General features: G+C 38.5%; 1 long non-coding RNA gene across 1 annotated transcript; it reads left to right on the forward strand.

The window, feature by feature from the left end:
* Positions 1-288: 288 nt before the first annotated feature.
* Positions 289-7,905, forward strand: LOC111822110 (uncharacterized). Its single transcript, XR_002825390.1, has 3 exons — positions 289-456; positions 2,574-2,617; positions 7,788-7,905. It is a non-coding gene; the product is annotated as an uncharacterized LOC111822110 (long non-coding RNA).
* The last annotated feature ends 823 nt before the right edge of the window (positions 7,906-8,728 follow it).

Here is an 8,728-nt window from a genome sequence, read left to right on the forward strand (position 1 = left end):
ATTCCATTATCTCATGTACGCAATCACCTTTGGGTGTGTGTGGGAACAAGGAATGCAACAATTTTGAAAGGGAGTAACCCTGACTGTGGGACTGATTAGAATCCCTGTAAGGACTGGGAGCACTGATAGCGCATGGTGTTTTCACCAAAGGAACACAGCTATATGAAGTCATTTCATGGCAACCCAGATCCTTTGTAAGTAGTTTTCAACAACATGAAAGGGAAACTCTGTCTCTAGGAACATTCATACTCTCTCTTTTCCTGCTTTTGCCGCCCCGCCTCTCAAACTGCGGTTACTTCCTTCCAGTCCTTCTGCCCACTAACTCTCTTGCAAAATCTTCATTCCCTTTTTTGTTACCATCGCTGTCATCATTTCCCCTTTATCCTGCATCCTACAATCTCAAGAAGTGTACTGGAGGATCCTCCTTCCTTGGTGAGCACGGACCCTCCTTCCTAGGTGAGCAGGTACCCTCCTTCCTTTCTTTCCTTGGTGAGTGGGGATCCTCCTTCCTTGGAATGGGGACCCTCCTTCCTTGGTGAGTCCTCCTTTGGTGACCGGGGATCCTCCTTCCTAGGTAAGCGGGGGACACTCCTTCCTAGGTGAGCAGGGGCCCTTCTTCCTCAGTGAGTGAGGACCCTCAAGAGCTAATTATTTTAATTTTGTCATATACTCATTAATAGAATTACTGGAACCAAATTCTACACAGACATGGACTCCTAGAATGTGAGAAGCAGAAGGAAATCAGGGATTTGATACACTCCTCTCATTTTACAAATTAGGAATGTGAGGTCCAGAGAGAGCAGGCCAGCATGTCTTCTCAGGCCATGATAAGTGAGGCAGTGTTTTCATATTTTAATAGCTAAACTCCCTTGAATAAGGCCCAGAACTTAATTTCTTTCTATTGAAATCTTGTCCCCAGAAGATTCTATCGTGTTACAGTGGGATCACAATGCTACCTTAAAGATTCTCTTCATGAAGCCAGAATGCAATTTTTCCCTTCTATTTTTATGTTTGAAATATGATCACATTTTTTAAAATTGTCTTTCTTGTTGGCATTTTTATTGATTCTTTCTCCATCTACCCAAAATAATTAAATGCATAATATGGAGCAAAATGTATAGAATCATCCAAATGCTTATCCTTGGTTATGATCTGCCAAATTCAAAGCTTGCCTTTTGCAAAGCTATATCTGCAGGGAGAGCATTTAGAACAAATGATAATAATAACGAGGTGCCTGGCACTGAGCCTAGTGATCTGTATGCGCCATCTGACTTAAACTTCACAACACCCCTGTGAATGCAGTATAGCTAATGTTTCCATTGGACAGGTGTCATGGATTGAATTATGTCCCCCCAAAAATGTGTGCATCAATTTGGCTAGGCCATGATTCCCAGTACTGTGTGATTGTCCTCTATTTTGTGATTGTAATTTTCTGTTAAAGAGGATTAGCGTGGGATTGTAACACCGTTACCCGGGTCACATCCCTGATACTGCGTAAAGGAAGGTTCCCTGGGGTGTGGCCCGCACCATCTTTTATCTCTCAAGAGATAAAAAGGAAAAAGAAGCAAGCAGAGAGGGGGGACCTCATACTACCAAGAAAGCAGTGCCGGGAGCAGAGCGCGTCCTTTGGACCAGGGGTCCCTGTGTCAAGAAGCTCCTAGTCTGGGGGAAGATTGATGAGAAGGCCAACAGACAGAGAATGACTTCCTCTGGAGCTGACACCCTGAATCTGGACTTTTAGCTTACTTTACTGTGAGGAAATAAATTTCTCTTTGTTAAAGCCATCCCCTTGTGGTATTTCTGTTACGGTGGCACTAGATAACTAAGACAACAGGTAAGTAGAGGTTTAGAGAGGTTAGGTTCCCAGTCACATCGTAAACAGCTGAACCAGCATCTAGTTCCAGGTGATAGAATTAAAATCTGAGTTCTTAACTCTCTTTTACACTCATCAAAGGACAAAATAAATTGATTCAAAGATGTAGTCATTTTACATCCCCATTCCCACAGGTACAGTCATACATCCACTCAGTCTAGGAGCCATAGATGGACGCAATGAGTAGGAGCTGTTTCCATTGTTGTGTACAGCCCTGAAAGGGTTTATATTCGGTGGACTCTTTCCTATGGCCTGTGAAAAGGCTTGTTAGACAGCATGGCAAGGCAGATCAACCAAGTGCCAGCTGTGACAGTTTCATTATCTTATCAATTCCTGCCCTGCAATTCTGTTTATTCCTACCTTTTCTTTAGGATGTGTCTGCTCTGACTCTTTCTGAGTTCTTGGGTCAACAGAAAAGTTAATTCTTCCTTAGCAGTCACATGGTTTCACTATTCTCTCTCTCTCTCTCTCACCCACCCACACACATATACACACACAAACCATGCTTTGCTTCACAACTCATTTTCAGTGTCTTTCCAGTTGAACTAGTACCATAAAACTATCTTTATATTTCTTATTATTTTAAAGATCTTTACAACTCTCCTTGTTCATTAACTTTTAACTATTATCATAAACAGGACTACAATCACTATTTAATCAGGAAGAGAAGCATAATATAATTTCTCTTGCTCTGTCATAGGCTCATGGAGAAAGTCAAATGGTGGAAGCAATCATCTATTCAAGGTAATGTATTTTCTTTTAACTCCTTTGTGGACATAATGCCTTAACCCAACCAATGGCCCGATAGGAAGGATTTCAAGCTTGGTAGTGGTCACCCTTTCTCATGACATTGACAATCCAAATAGCTCCTTCATCTCCATTTCTAGCCCACATCTCTCATCCAAAACCTTTTTTTTTTTTTTTTTTGTTATGTTATGCCAATTGAACTAGCTGCTCCCTGAGACCATGGGCCCTGGCCATTAGCCTAGTAACTCAGTCCCTCGGGGTGTTTAGATGTGTCTATGAAGTTTCTATGACTTTGCCTTGGTCACATTGTGCTGACTTCCCCTATAATGTGTACTGTCTTTCCCTTCACCCAAGTTACCACTTATCTACTATCTAGTTAGTGATTTCCCCTCCTCATCCCTCCTCTCCCTCATAACCATCAAAGATTGTTTTTTTCCTGTGTGTAAACCTTTTCTTGAGTGTTTATAATAGTAGTCTCATACAGTATTTGTCGTTTTGTGATTGACTTATTTCTCTTAGCATAAGCCCTCCAGATTCATCCATGTTGTGAATGTTTCAAGAATTCTTCACTGTTCTTTAGCATTGCATAATATTCCATTGTGTGTACGTACCATAATTTGTTTATCCATTCATCTGTTGATAGGCACTTAGGCTGTTTCCATCTTTTTGCTATTGTGAATAATGCTGCAGTGAACATGGGTCTATTCACGTGATGGCTCTTATTTCTCTAGGGTATATTCCTAGGAGTAGGATTGCTGTAGCATATGGTATTTCTAGTTCTAGCTTTTTAAGGCAGCACCATATCATTTTCCATAGTGGTTATACCATTTTTCATTCCCAGCAGCAGTGCATGAGAGTTCCAGTCTCCACGTAACCTCTACAACCTTTTTATTTTCTGGGTTTTTTTGACTATTGCAGCAATGTCGGGGTGAGATGTATCTGAGTATAATTTCAGTTTTCATTTCTCTAATAGCTAGCGATTGCGAACATTTCCTCATGTGTCTGTTAGTCGTTTGAGTGTCTTCTTGGGTGAAGTATCTGTTCAAATCTTTTTCCCATTTTTTAATTGGATTATTTGTCTTTTTATTATTACGGTGTTGCAGTATCTTATAGATTTTAGAGATTAGACCCTTATCAGATATGTCGTAGCCAGAAATTTTTCCCAGTCTATAGGTTCTCTTCTTACTCTTTTGGTGAACTATTCTGATGAACACAAATGTTTAAATTTTAGGACCTCCCAGTTTTCTAGTTTATCTTCTGGTGTTTGTGCATTGTTAGTTATGATTTGTATCCCATTTATGCCATATGTTAGAGCCCCCAGTGTTGTCCCTATTTTTTCTTCCATGATCTTTATAGTTTTAAGTTTTATATTTAGGTCTTTGAATCCATTTTGAATTAGTTTTTGTGTATGGTGTGAGCTATGGGTCCTGTTTCATTTTTTCACAGATGAACATCAAGTTTTGCCAGCACCATTTGTTAAAAATACTGTCTTTTCCCCCATTTAATGGACTTTGGGCCTTTGTCAAAGATCAGCTGACCTTAGGTGGACAGATTCACATCTGAGTTCTCAATTCTGTTCCATTGGTATATGTGTCTGTCATTGTACCGGTACCAGGCTGTTTTGACTACTGTGGCTGTAGAGTAGTTTCTGAGATCAGGTAGTGTGAGGCCTACTACTTTGTTCTTCTTCTTCAATAATGTTTTACTTATCCAGGGCCTCTTTCCTTTCCATATAAAGTTAATGACTAGTTTTTCCGTCTCATTAAAGAATACTGTTGGTATTTGGATCAAGATTGCATTGTATCTGTAGATCACTTTGGATAGGATTGACATTTTTACAATGTTGAGTCTTCCTATCCATGAGCAAGGTGTGTTTTTCCATTTATGTAGGTCTATTTTGGTTTCTTGCTGTAGTGTTTCATAGTTTTCTTTGTATAGGTCTTTTATATCCCTGGTTAGATTTATTCGTAAGTATTTTATTTTTTAGAGGCAATTATAAATGGTATCATTTTCCTGATTTCCTTTTCATAGTTCTCTTTGTTGGTGTATAGGAATCCAACTGATTTTTGTATGTTGATCTTGTATCCTGCTACTCTGCTGAATCTTTCTATTAGTTCAATAGTTTTCTTGGGGAATCTTTAGGGTTCTCTATGTATAGTATCATATCATCTGCAAATAGGGATAGTTTTACTTCTTCCTTACCAATTTTGATGCCTTCTTTTTTTATTGACTTTTGCTCTAGCTATAACTTCCAGCACAATGTTACAGAGGAGTGGTGATAAAGGGCATTCTTGTCCTGTTCCTGTTCTCATTGCCAGAATGGCAACGCAAATAGCTCCCTCTTCTCCATTTCTAGCCTTGATCTCTCACCCAAGGTCTTAATGATTAACTTTCAAGTAAGTTTGAGATATTACTTCTTAGATGTCATCTTCCAGAGAAAAGTGAGTAAGTTTAAACCTAAACTTATTGTTATTCCAGAACTGTGTTGTTCAATATAGTGCCCACCAGTGATATATGACTACTGGGCACTTAAAATGCAGCTTGTCCAAACTGAGATGTGTTGTAATGTAATACACAGTCAACTTCAAAGAGTTAGTAAAAAAAAAAAAAAAAGAGTGTATCTTATTTATTATTTTTAATTGATAATGTGTTTAAATGATATTTCATATGTGTAGGATTATGAAATTTATTACTAAAACTAATTTCTCCTGTTTCTTTTAATTTTTTTAAAATGTGCTTATTGAAAAATTTTAAATTACATGTGTGGCTTACATATTTCTATTGGACTATACTGTGCTAAGGAGCTCTGGTGGCACAGTGTTTAAAGCATTTGACTGCTAACTGAAAAGTCAGTGGTTTGAACCCACCAGCCACTCTACAGGAGGAAGATGTGGCAGTCTGCTTCTGTAAAGATGTACAGCTTTGGAAACCCTATGGGGCAGTTCTGTTCTGTCCTATATGGTCACTAGGAGTTGGAAGTGACTCGACAACAGTGGGGTGATATGCTGTGTTAAAATGTCAAAACTGGGAAGAACTGTCTAATTCCACCCCTCATTTTATGAGTGAAGAAGTGATAGTAATAACTAATGTCTATTCAGTCATTTTTGCATGCTTGATAACGTGCTAAGCACTTTACATTTATTGTCCCATTGAGTCTGTGTTGCAATCCTATGATATAGGTAACATGATTATGCCCATTTTAGTGATGAGGTCTATGGAGGCGAAGTAGTTTGACCAGGGTTACCCAATTAGTAACTTGGGTACTTGGCATGGCTTCAATTCTTATGAATGATGTAATATGCAAGTATTTCCCAAGACACAGGTGTAATGTGTATATCTCTAGGGTTCTCTGTTACTGGACCCACCTTTCTCTGGTAGCCATAGTACCAAGGATTTACTCCTCAATATCTTTGCCCCCAACTCTGGTGTCCTTTCCTATTATTATTTGAAGTGAACTTTTGCCCAAAGCAAGGGAATAGTAATTCCTCTGGAGCAAATTACTGCAAAATCTATTTTATTAACTACAAAGTGGCACAGAAAAGCGGCAAAATGGAAAGCTCTGTGATGAAAGATGAGTTTCCATTCTGCCTAAAGCTACATTCTTATTCCGTCAAAACACACACACACACACACACACACACACACACACACACACACACACATACACTTAGCCTATCACTCTTCCCAGATGCTGCAGATATCTACAGTGCAGTTGCATCTTAGATTTGGTCTCTAAAGGTTAGTTGAAAGGTGAAAATAACATCTGGACAAAAATAATAGTGCTAATAAATTCCCCTGTAAAGGACAACATTATAAACTACATGCCATCTCAGGATAAATCCAACTCAGCCCAGTTATTCTCCAGCTGAAAATAGATGGTTGCTTTTTTAATTGAGTATCAGATGATGTTGTTTGTTTGTATTTAGGGGGCATCTTATATGAAAAGAACGTATCTTTAAACACTAAAATCACATTAGCACCATGAGATGCTGATTTCACAAGAGGTACATGAAAACTGAGAGTAAATGAGGGAAATGAAGTGCATCCTTCCTATTTCATGCTAACTCTAGGGCATTCAGTCATTGAATGGAATGGAGGGCAGAAATGTCCCTATTATTTAAATTGTTGTTTTTAATCTGTATATTTTTTCCAAGGATGTAAAATTGAATTTGTGCAAGTTAAATTAATATGCATATTCTCCATTATACTCGCAACCTACCGGTACCTCTGGGAAAGAATATTAACTTATTATGGGTTTATCCTGCATGGACTTTCTCAAGGAGGGTTTTTGTGATATTAGGTGTGAAGTATTTGTCTTTGGTGGGCTTGAAGAATTCATGAGCTCATTCACTCAGAATAGTAATTGAATGTCTATGTGCCAGACGCTGTCCCAGGTGCTGAGAGTCAGAGATGGATTAAGAGACCATTCGTGTCTTAAACTGTTCAGAAATTTTAAATTTTGCTCATTTTTTAAAAAAATAAGAACTCGGATACCCTGAGGAGTCAAATGAGTAGTTTGTATTTTCTTTCATTGTTATTATTATTATTATCAGAAGGAGGAGGAGGCAAATGAATGTTGTAAAAATATTCCAGAACCCTTTTATCTGATGGGTCCTGCTGCAGAAGGCAGTGTGGCAGAATGGAAATAAGGAATGACACAAATACTGTCAGAACCTGAGTGGAAAAAAATTAGAGTCTAGAACGGCCAATTATTATCATTATTATTATTATAATTTTGCCTTTCAAAGCATTTCTGTCTTAAGCTGAATGGGACAAATGCAGATAAGAAAATTCATCTGTTAATGAACTACTGTGAATCTTATACTGGAACTGTGTCCTTGTGATAGTTTTACTAGGTATTCCTCTAAAAGTTTTAAACCACTGATCTTGTCCAACTATCTCATTTTTTAGACTATAAATTGAGACTCAGATAAGGGCCATCAAATTTCCAGTTTATTCACCAGCTAAATGTTTGCCTTTTTATATGATTTGCTTCTTTTTTGTTTATAAGATCACCACTTTTGTTGTTTTTTTAAAAGCTAATTGGCTAACTCATTTCAAAGATGTCTCTTTGACTTTATATTATTAACCTGGAACATATTTACTAGTGCAGGCATAAGAGACTATCTGCTCCAACCTTGTACCATCTATCATTTTCTTTCCTCAGGATCCTTTATGACCCAGGCGGCCTCCCTGATCAGAAAGATACCGAAGTTGTAAAACTCACACAAAGCCAGGCTTTGTTAACACCTGAGCATGCAGAAAGGCTCTAGTCACCATCACACGCTCCTCTAATGTCTCCACTATGCTTTCTCTGGACTATCCCTGGACAAAGGATGGAAGATTCCAGAGCAAAACCTGGCTTGCCTGGAGCCTGGTTGCCTGCACATGGAGGTGAGTTGCTATGTTCCTATGGGCAGGTCTGCTTAGATTGTGTGGAACACACTCTCTGCTTTGGCCGGTTTTGTCTCAGGCCACACCTCCTTCCCTAAGTACTGAAGGGGTGGCCCTGGGCAGAGCTACAAGGCTAGCCCAGTTTGCCTTTGCAGCCAGGCTGCTCCTTTCCCCATTGCTCTGAGCCCATGTGTGGTCACATCGCCTGTGCTCTTGCTCCCCAGCACAGCTGACACCAACTGGTGTCCACAAATAGCTATGTTCTCAATGCTTAGAATTCTTTTTTCAATTAAAAAATATTTTACAAACATTTGCAAGAAAATACATTGCTTGTTTCCTGATTGTAAAGTAAGGCATAATAAATGTAGAGAATTAGGTAAATAGTAAAATTATAAATTAAAAAAAGCAAGTATTAAGTATGATTCTATTACCCAGAGACTGCTAATATTTCGTGAACTTTCTCATACTTTTTCTTTTTTCTGTGCCACAGACATTTCTAAACCTGGGATGCTAATCAATGTGTTGTTAAGCACTCTTCTTTTCTCTTAATAATATTTTGTGACTATTTCCCCATATCATTTAAATAATCTATGAGACCATGTGTGAATGTGTTTGTGCATGCATGTACATGTATACAATGCTTTCTAGTAAATCCTTCCATAATTTAAAATTACCTTTAGACAGAGAACTGTCCAGGACTCCTGTATAACATTA

Source organism: Trichechus manatus, unplaced genomic scaffold (genome assembly GCF_000243295.1).
Source record: "Trichechus manatus latirostris isolate Lorelei unplaced genomic scaffold, TriManLat1.0 scaffold00130, whole genome shotgun sequence".
Taxonomy (NCBI): Eukaryota; Metazoa; Chordata; class Mammalia; order Sirenia; family Trichechidae; genus Trichechus; species Trichechus manatus.